Raw genomic sequence first — 11075 nt, forward strand, 5'->3', positions numbered from 1 at the left:
TGTTAGAGTTATTATCTGTGGGAACTCTGCAGGGCAGGAGGGTGAATTATTCATGGCTGCACCCTGGAGGAGCTGGTCAGGATGACCGGTGGGTATGCAAACAATCAGGCCGTAACTCTAAGTGCTAACAGAGGTCAAGGCTCAACATTTTAGGTGTCTTTCTTCTGCTCAGGTGGGAAGTGCACACCATTAGAGCAGAGGGGTTTGCTCCAGGCTGGACAGCCAGAGCTGCCTTCGGATTCTACAACCTTTCACCCCTCACCAGGGAGTCCCTGAGCCAGCCTGAAACCCGCACTTAGGGACCAGTGAATTCTTTTATGTGGACAGCTTACGTGGTGAGAAAAATTGAGGCCGTGGGCAGGGAGCCATTGGTGGCAGGTCATGAGTCTCGGGCTTGGCTGTCTTCTTGGACAGCTTGGACAGCAGCTTGGCTGCTGCCCGATTTCTAGGTGTGGCTTCTGGGGGCTGAGTGGACGTCGGAGGGCTGGGGCTCACCGTGCACTTTGGAATAAAGGCCTGAATGAGTGAGAATGATAGCCATACACACCTCCTGAATCCAGTGCTTTTAGCAAGGCCGTGACTGGAAATTCAGGCCTCAGAAAGGAGAGACGGGAAGGGGTACAGGGAGAGGGGACAGACACTGGTGTGAATGAGTTTTGGCAGGTGAGGAAGCTGTAAAGCCTTCCCCGCATCCATTCCTGAAGGGGTTCCAGGAGGGCTTGGCAGGAGGAGGGGCTGGTTTGATGGGTTGGAATCCCATATTTGTTCACCAGAGCTGGGCAGTGACGGGATGCTTGTGTGTCCCCTGTCAGCTGCAAGGCCCCATAGCACCACAAGAATCACAAGGCCCTGGAAATGCTTGCAGAATTTTGGGCATTTTCTCTTCTATGGAGAGAAAAATTTTAACATAGTTTTTAACGTAATTCTTCAAGGGCTATGTGACTTCTGCCCCCCAAAAGTTAAGATATAGTACCTACCCTAGAGGGGAAAAGCCCAAACTTAATCTAACTGGTCAGTTGTGATGGAAGCTTCTTCTTCTTTTTTTAAAAAATATTTTATTTATTTATTCCTGAGAGACACAGAGAGGCAGAGACGCAGGCAGAGATGCAGGTAGAGGGAGAAGCAGGCTCCCTCTGGGGAACCTGATGCAGGACTTGATCCTAGGACCCTGGGATCATGGCCTGAGCCAAAGGTAGACACTTAACCACTGAGCCACCTAGGTGTCCCTGGAAGCTTCCTTAAAAAAAAACATTATTTGAGAGAGAGAGCAGGCACACAGGGGGAGGGGCAGAGAGAGACAGAGAGAGAGAGAGGGAGGAAGGGAGAGAGAATCCCAAGCAAACTCCACACTGAGCGCAGAGCCAGACATGGGTCTGCTCAATCTCATACCCCTGAGATCATGACCTGAGTTGAAACCAAGAGTCAGTTGCTTAACTGGCTGAGCTACCCGGGAGCTCCACGAGGGAAGCTTTTACACAGTTTATTCTGAGTCCTGTTCTTTCTAGAGGTAGGCCTGCAGAACAGAGTAGAACCTACAGTTAAAGGATTCGGTAGAGGAGATGTTTTGCTGAATAGTGAGGACAACAGAGAAAGTTGTCTAAAATCTTAGAAAATCCAATCTCTCTGTGGTGTTAGACGTTAGGACTGCTCTTTCCTTCAAAGCACAAAGGTTTGTAGCTTCAGGATCCTCTGTCCACCCAGATGCCCCACAGAAGCCTGTACCCGGTTCTCTCTAGCACCTCACCCCCACCACTGAAACCAGTCTGGCCTAGGTCACAAATGTTGTCAAATCCAATGGACACTTTTTGTCCTTGTCTTGTTTAACATGTTCACATCATCAGGTGCTGTTATGTTTGTTCCCTTCTTTTTTTTTTTTAATATTTTATTTATTCATGAGAGAGAGAGAGAGAGAGAGAGGCAGAGACACAGGCAGAGGGATAAGCAGGCTCCATGCAGGGAGCCCGACTTGGGATTCAACCCGGGGTCCCCAGGATCACACCCTGGGCTGAAGGCGGCGTTAAACTGCTGAACCACCGGGTCCGCCCGGTTTCCTTATTTTCAAACTACTCTTCCCTTGGCATTCCTTAGAAAAATTCACTGAACGTAACAAAAGGCTCAGCTCAAGCTTGCGTAAATAACAAAGAGGGTTTATCAGCTCATGAATCAAAGGATCAGCGGTAAGTGGTCTTCAGGTACAGTTTGATAAATGATAAATAAAGCTTTCATATCCAAGGGGGAGAAGGAATCTATCTTTGCTCTAAATGGACTGCCCTGAACCAATTGCTATGGCCAGGAGAATGCCATATGCCGTTTGGCTTACGCCTGTGCCACTTCCCCCAATTACTATCGCGAGGGCCTGAAATTAGCCCTGCGGCTAGGGATGAGGGGGATCCCATCTACAGTACAAGGCTGAGGGGCAGAATGGATAAGGGAGAGATGATCAAAAGGCCCCACATGCCATGGCTCTTCTTGTTTCTATTTCACATCTGCTCCTTATTGGCCCTGCAACTCCTCCTCCTCTTCTACGCATCTTCTAAATACCTAGCCCATGTTGAACCTCCCATCATAGGTTCTTGAGTTCCTTGTACTTATCCTATCAGATTACTCACACGTTTTGTTTGTTGACTGATAACTCACTTCCTCATCAGTCTAAGGTCCACGAGGGTAGAGGGCATGTGTGTACTGTTCACCTTGTCATGAGTTATAAGGTCTATAGCAGAGGCCAGGCTCAAAACACATCTGTGTTCAGTAAGGACAGGGGTACCTACTATTCTAAGTGATTTCTTTTTCTTTCTTTTTTTTTTTTTTTAACTAAGTGATTTCCTTACTGAAGTTGGTAATACATCGACATCAGAGCCCTTGTGGATGATGCCCTTGAGTTGTACAGGGCAAAGCCCGTGTGCCCAGGCACGGCAGCCCAAGTAGAGTGGTGTCATTTCCAAACAATGGCGGAAGACATCCAATCCCAAAAGATACAGCTCTCCCCAGAAAAACTGTTACTTACTAGCCACATCTTTCCTAAAATCACCAAACAGCAATACTCTTGGGGTTTAGTTTTATAATTAGCATCAAGTGTCAAAAATACAGGTTGGCCAGCATTCTCCACCAGGAAAGAGCCAACCGTCAAGGATGTGAAATAATTACTTCAATTGACAATTCTAAGATAATTTATCACCACTAATGTAGAAAACATTCTGCCTTTTCCAAAGCATTTGCATGAAGATGGCAGGTGCTTTGGGAGGAATTCCCTTGGTTGAGGCAGCTCCAGCAAGTGAAAAGTGACTTCATTTAAAAAGGTGAATTTAGGGGAATTATTTGCTTTATGAAATCATGCTTCACTTTATAAAAATATTTCCCTCCAACATCTAGACCATGTTAGCACATTAATAACATGAGATCATTTTATAAAAATAGTGATGGCCTCATCACTTTTAGGGGGCACTCCTGTGATGGGGATGATGAGTGTAGGGATTGGGAAATGTTTACAGACCAGGACGAGACTTCAGCTGTTATTAGCAAGGACTCTTTGTCTCCAATCAGATCTATATTCTAGTAACTCAAAGTGTTACCAGCTGAAACCTCCTGAGGCTCCCAGGAGACAGCTGTGGGGCAGAGATGCCATCGTGGATTTCACAAGAGGGAGGGAAATCCCGGCTCTGAGAGACTGTGTGACTCATCCAAGGTCACCAGCAAGTCAGTGGGCAGGCTTGGGGCCCTCCCTGCTGGCAACCCTGCCCTAGCGTGCTGCGGATTTTTCAAAGCTCAAAAGTTCCTTCCTCGAGAAGCTCAATTCCCCTCCCCTTGAGTGTAGGTTCAACACTAAGGGATAGAAAATGGAAAGGGAAATGTAGGAAGAGAGAGAAATGTAGGAAGAAAATGGAAAGGTTTTGAGCCTGGCCTCTGCTATTTATGAGAAACCTCATAAATCCCACCTTACTGAATGGTAACACCAAGGGTAACGTCACCAGTAATCAGATAATCGCTGTCATGTGCCCCTGAATACGATGCAGTGAAAGGCACCTCATCTCTATAATATTCTTCTCAAACCCTGTAATTTCAGTTTAATTATGAGAAAACATCAGTCAACCCTAAATGGAGGGACATTCTACAAAATATCCGACCACCGCTCTTCAAAAGTGTCAAGGTCATAGAAGTCAAGGAAAGGCTGTGACACACTGTCACACACTGGAAGGGACCAAGGAGACATGAAGCACGAAAAGTACTGTGGGATCCTGGTGACGCTGGAACAGAAGACTGGCATTAGTGGGAAAAACTGGGGAAATCCGAATGTCTGTTGTTTTGTTAGTAGTATTGTAGCAGTGCTCACATCTTAGTTTTGATAGTGTACCATGGTTATATAAGGAGGTAATATTAGAGGAAACTGGAAAAGGAATTTGTACTATCTTTGTGACTTTTCCATAAATCTAAGATTTTATTTTCAAACAAATTTGTTTCTGTTTTTAAAGTCCGGAGGTAGGGATCCCCGGGTGGCACAACAGTTTGGCGCCTGCCTTTGGCCCAGGGCGCGATCCTGGAGACCCGGGATCGAATCCCACATCGGGCTCCCGGTGCATGGAGCCTGCTTCTCCCTCTGCCTGTGTCTCTGCCTCTCTCTCTCTCTCTCTCTCTCTGTGACTGTCATAAATAAATAAAAATTAAAAAAAAAATAAAGTCCGGAGGTAATTTAGATGTTCAATCCTCCCATATTTTTTCCTTTTGGGAAGAGGGTGGGGGCAGCATCATGGCTGGGGTGCATTTGGCCAGTCTGAGAAGTATTGACTTCTTCTGGGGAAAGAGCTGCATCACATTCCCTAAATTCTACAGAATGCCACACCACCCACCCTGTCTTCTGAGATTAGCCCAGCTGCCTATTGGAGTACGACAGTGCCCGGGAACGTTGAGGAGGCTCAGCCAGACAGCTGGGCCAGCAGAACCAGGGAGGAGAATGAACACAGAGTCTCTGTAGATGCAGGACTCAGGATGCTTCTCAGAGTGATTTTCAAGACTTAGGGAATTTCATGATTAAAGAATATAAAGTTAATCAGGGTCTATTAATCCCACTTTTCAGTATGCATACATTATGGTCAAAAGGAAAGGAGTGGAGCTCAAGAGTTTTGGGGTTCTATGGGGGGAAAATCAAAGTTTCTTGCCCACCCAGCGAGTCTCTAAAGATGGCCACTATCTAATTTCTTCTTGTTAGATAGTGCACACAGCTCAACCCATCACTGGGTGGGGGCTCTTTTCGCCTATCCTTCAATCTGAGTTGGCTTTTGAATTGCTTTGGCCAATAGAATGTGCCAGAAGCGATGTTGTACTGATTCTAGGTCTAGCCTTTAAGAGTCTGGCAGCTTCTGCTTTTTCTCTGGAAGCCAGCTCTGACACCCCAAGACCACCATGCCATGAAGCAACCTGAGTTAACCAGGGGAGAGGCCAGATAGATAAACAAAGAGTTCCACACATATGACTGAAAACTTGAATCTTCCAGCTCAGTTCAGCTGATGCCAAAAAAAGCCGAAGAATCGCCCTGCTGATCCCACTTGATTCACAGAATCACGGGAAATAATAAAACATTGTTCTTGTAAACCACTAATCTTCGGGTTGATTTGTCATGCAGCAATGGATAACTGAACACTCGCTGATGTGCTTTTTTCCTTTTTATTAAACTTTTACACTTGTTCTCATACATTTCAATGCTTCTTTAAACTTAAGAAATCAGAATAAAAGGAAAGGTATGCCTCATTTATATAAGGTTGTGAAATATTTTAGACAGGTGTTAAATAAGGAATTGGATACCAGACTGCGTTACTTCTCAGCTCTTATCCCCCATCGCCTTCCCATTGCACTCTGGATAAAAGCTATCCATATGCCTGGCAAGACCTCATATGACCTGTTCCCTATCCCTTGCCTCCCTGACCTCAACCTCTACCACTTATTGCCTTTGATATTCCTTGAATACCAAGGGCACGGTGCACATGAGGGCCTTTGTATTTGCTGTTCCTTGTCCCCAGAATGTTCTCCTCCTAGGTATGTTCATGACTTGCTCCTTCCTGCCTTCAAGTCCTTACTCAAATGATACCTTGTTAATGAAGTCTTTCCAAACCTGATTGGAAATCGCTACCCTCCCCTTCCCTGACTCTCCTACCCCTGCCTTGAATTTTTCTCTCTTCCATAGCACTTAAGGCCACTTAGCATAATATATATTAATATTCAACTTATTTGTGGTCATCTCTCTTCAGTAGAGCTTCAACTCCAAGAGAGGTTTTTGCTTGTTTCTTGTACTGTTAGAAACCCAGAACTTAAAGCAGGCTCCATGCCAAACATGGGGCTTGAACTCATGACCCTGAGATCCAGACCTGAGTTGAGATCAAGAGTCAAAAGCTCAACCGACTGAGCCACTCAGGCTCCCCCAGAAACTCAGAATTTAAAACTGTGAGTGGCACAAAGTTGACACTCATTAAATTTTCATTGGATGGATGAATGAATTTTTCTAAAACCCAAAACCTCCAATCTGGGTGATTGTAGGCTGATGTGTAAAGGACAGCCTCACTTCCTGGCAATGCATGACATCGTTGTTCAGCTTTATTAGACAGGAGGGAGCCACAAGACTAGTTAGGAGAACCACAAGCCAGAGGTCAGCTAACTTTTTCTCTAAAAAGCCAGATAGTAAATATTTTAGGTTACGTGGGCCATACAGCCTGTATTGCAAACGGTCCTGTCATTGTAGTGTGAAATTGGCCACAGGCAAGGGGCAAATGTATGAGTGTTACTTATATTGTGATAAAACCGTACTTCTGGGCACTGAAATTTGAGTTTAATTTTATGTGTCACAAAATATTACCTTTTAAAACTTTTTTTCAACAATTCAAAATGTAAAAACCGTTCTGGGCTTGCAGGTCATGTAAAAATAGATGGTGGACCAGATTTGGGCTACAGTTTGCTGACCGATGCTATTAACAATCTCCAAGTGACTCAAAGTGTGGGAGAGGAATTCAATTTCCAGGGAGACCAGCCAGAAGATTATTCATTTTTAAAGGAGTATTATTTGTAATATGACTTCATGAATATTCATAGTGATTTTTGCATTCTAGGCACTTTTATAGCCAATATGCCTGGATGAGAAAGCACAGGGCAGTAGCCAAGGAAGAGACAATCTTCAGGCTGGATATGCCAAATCCGCTAACATCTTCATACTTGCTTCCTCTGAGAAAGAGACGGCCCCATGTGGGAGGAAGCAAGGGCAGGCCACCACATAGAGTGACCCAGGAATCAGGCTGATAAGGTGCTAAGGCTGTGAGTTTGTTTCTTGTGTGGGTCAGTTAGCTCTTGACTGGCTCCAGGCCTATTGTCTCGTGTAGGCTGGAAAGGTGGGCAGGGGGGAAATCTCACTCAATGGCTTTCTGACCACAGGAGAGGGGAGCCATTTTGCTAATCAAAACATCTGATGGTCTTCATATCTCTGGGCATGGTGCTGGCCTGTTGTGACCTCGGGAGGTGTACTGTGGGAAGGACAGGGACAAAAGATGACAAAATGTCCCTTTGTACTGAGAAGGAGCATTTTATTTATTTATTTATTTATTTATTTATTTATTTATTTATTTTTAAAGATTTTATTTATTTATTCACTCATGAGAGACATACAGGGAGAGAGAGAGGCAGAGACACAAGCAGAGGGAGGAGCAGGCTCCATGCAGGGAGCCTGACGTGGGACTTGATCCCGGGTCTCCAGGATCACACCCCGGACTGAAGGTGGCACTAAACCGCTGAGCCACCGGGGCTGCCCGGAGAAGGAGCATTTTAGAAAAAAGTTTTAGAATGAAAAATTCCAAACATATACAGAAGTAGAGAACAAAGTGAAATGAGCCCCCAGGTACCCAATCACCCAGCTTCAAGGGCTGTCAGCTCAGAGCCAGACTTGTTTCATCCATAGCCCAACCCTAGATGACGGGAGTAAATTCCAGATACCATGTCATTTCATTAGGTAAAGGCATTTTAATTACACAGGAATTCATTATTTAGAATTCCAAAACTACTCAAAATTTATTTAGAAAAATGAAAAAGTAAGCAAAAGAGAAAAGCAATAAAAATAATCCATACTTTTACGACCAAGAGGTAATCATTGTTAAATGTTTTTCCTTCCACATTCTAAGAAACAAAAAAGTATCTTACTATAGATAGGCTTTGGAACTTGGTTTTGCTCTTTCCTTTTTTTTTTTTTTTAAGATTTTATTTATTTATTCATGACAGAGAGAGAGAGAGAGAGAGAGAGAGAGAGAGAGGCAAAGACACAGGCAGAGGGAGAAGCAGGCTCCATGCAGGGAGCCTGACGTGGGACTTGATCCCAGGTCTCTAGGATCACATCCCATGCTGAAGGCGGCGCTAAACCGCTGAGCCACCGGGGCTGCCCGGTTTTGCTCTTTCTTGATATAGCTATGACACATCTTTCCATACTAATAAATATACATCTGCCTTATAGTTATTTTGTTGTTTCTTTGGCTGTGTATGTATACTTTATTGATGGTACATGCCAAGGTAGGGCTACCCAAGGCTCTCTCTTTCTTCAGGGAGTCTGGGATGGAAGCTGTGGAGGTTGGGAGATTCTCAGCATGTTGGAGGATGAATTGGGGCAGGGACTTCCCAGCAGCTGAGGGCCTCTCTCTTCCTCTTGCTCTTGCTGGGGTTGGTGGTCCACAGGGCTCTTACTCCTTGAAGGCCATGTGGACCATAAAGTTGCTGTAGCCAAATTCATTGTCATACCAGGAAATGAGCTTGAAGAAGTAGTCACTGAGGGCAATGCCAGTCCCAACATCAAAGGTGGGCGAGTGGGTGTCACTGTTAAAGACTCAGGAGACCACCTGGTCCTCAGTGTACCCCAGGATGCCCTTTAGGGGACCCTCCAATGCCTGCTTCACCACTTTCTTGATGTCATCATATTTGGCAACTTTCTCCAGGCAGCAGGTCAGATCCATGACCGATATATTGGAGGTGGGGACATGGAAGACCATGCCATTGAGCTCCCCATTCAGCTCAGGGATGAGCTTGTCTACAACCTTGGCAGAAGCAGGAATGATGTTCTGGGCAGCCCCTTGGCCATCACACCACAACTTCCCAAAGGGGCTGTCCATGGTCTTCTGGGTGGCAGTGATGGCATGGACTGTAGTCATGAGTCTCTCCACAATGCTGAAGTTGTCATGCATGACTTTGGCAAGAGGGGCCAAGCAGTTGGTGGCAAAGGAGGCATTGCTGACAACCTTGAGGGAGTTGTCATACTTCTCATGGTTCACGCCCATCAGAAACATGGGGGTGTCAGCAGAAGCGGCAGAGATGATGACCCTCTTGACCCCACCCTCCAAGTGAGCTTCAGCCTTCTCCATGGTGGTGAAGACCCAAGTGGATCCCACAACATAGCACTAGCATCACCACATTTAATGTTGGTGAGATCTCACTCCTGGAAGGTGGAGATGGGCTTTCCATTGCTGATAAGTTTCCTGTTCTCAGCCTGGACTATGCTGTGGAAATTGTAGAGGGTGGAATCATACCAGAACATGTGGACCATGTAGTTGAGCCATGTAGTTGAGATCAATGAAGGGGCCATTTATGGTGACAATATCCACTTTGCCAGATTTAAAAGTGGTCCCGGTGACCAGGTGCCCCATATGGTCAAATCCATTTACCCTGACCTTCTCCATCATGTCTCAGGGATGTGGCTGGCACTGCATCAGAAGATGCTGCTATCTATCTGTTGGATGGGGAGGAGAAAGCATTATTGTTCTTAATGGCTCTGTATGTATCCATTATGTAGCTCTTCCTTAGCCTTTTTTTAAAAAAAGTTTTTTTTTTATTAGTTCATAAGAGACACACAGAGAGAGGCAGAGACATAGAGGGAGAAGCAGGCTCCCAGCAAGGAGCCTGATGTGAGACATGATCCTAGGACCCCGGGATCATGACCCGAGCTAAAGGCAGATGCTCAACCACTGAGCCACCTAGGCACCCTGCTCTTCCTTAGTCTTAAAACCTTGTCCTTATTGGTGTGCATTTAGGTTAACTTAAACTTTTGCTGTTATAATTATTTTGTAATAAACATTTTTGACTAGATATCCTGTATACTTGCTTGATCATTTCCCTTGGATAAATTACTAGCATTCCTAGGGCAAAGGGCATTCACATATTTAAACATTTTTTAATTTATTATTTATGATCATCACAGAGAGAGAGAGAGAGAGGCAGAGACACAGGCAGAGGGAGAAGCAGGCTCCATGCTCCGGGAGCCCAACGTGGGATTCGATCCTGGGTCTCCAGGATCACGCCCTGGGCCAAAGGCAGGCGCCAAACCGCTGTGCTACCCAGGGATCCCTAAACATTTTTTTAAGATTTCATTTATTTATTCATGAGAGACAGAGAGAGAGAGAGAGAGAGAGGGAGAGAAAGAGAGAGAGAGAGAGAGAGAGAGAGAGAGGTAGAAAGAGAAGCAGGATCCATGCAGGGAGCCTGATGTGGGACTCGATCCCAGGTCTCTAGGATCACGCCCTGGGCTGAAGGCGGCGCTAAACCGCTGAGCCACCTGGGCTGCTCTAAACATTTTTTAAAAGATTTTATTTATTAATTTCAGAGAGAGAGTGAGAGAGCACATTGCACACACACACAAGTGGGAGGAGGGGCAGAGGGAAAGGGAGACTCTCAAGTAGATTCTCCACTGAGTGCAGAGCCAGACAAAGGGCTCAATCCCACCACCCTGAGATCATGACCCAAACCAAAATGAAGAGTCAGATGCCCAACCAACTGAGCTAGCTAGGCATCCGTTAAAGATTTTTATTCATATTGCTGAGATGCTTACTAGATGCTTTCTAGTAAGGTGACACTAAGGCCATACCAGGTAAACCAGGAATGCGTAAGAAGCCCATTTGCGACATCCTTCCCAGCACCAAGCATTAACATTCTTCTAACCTTTACCAATCTGATAGGTTGAAATTGTACCTTGTCATTTTAATTTGTATTTCTTTGATTACTAGGGAAGCTAACTATTTTGAAAATGTTGATTGGTCAAGTTTTCAGATTTCTTTCTTCCTTTTTTATTTTTT

The 11075-nt window shown here is 45.2% G+C and overlaps 1 pseudogene; it reads right to left on the bottom strand.

Moving 5' to 3' along the window:
- Nucleotides 1-8654: 8654 nt before the first annotated feature.
- Nucleotides 8655-9686, bottom strand: LOC121476794 (annotated as a pseudogene).
- Between the last annotated feature and the right edge of the window lie 1389 nt (nucleotides 9687-11075).

The sequence above is a fragment of the Vulpes lagopus genome, chromosome 2 (assembly GCF_018345385.1).
Source record: "Vulpes lagopus strain Blue_001 chromosome 2, ASM1834538v1, whole genome shotgun sequence".
Lineage (NCBI taxonomy): Eukaryota > Metazoa > Chordata > Mammalia > Carnivora > Canidae > Vulpes > Vulpes lagopus.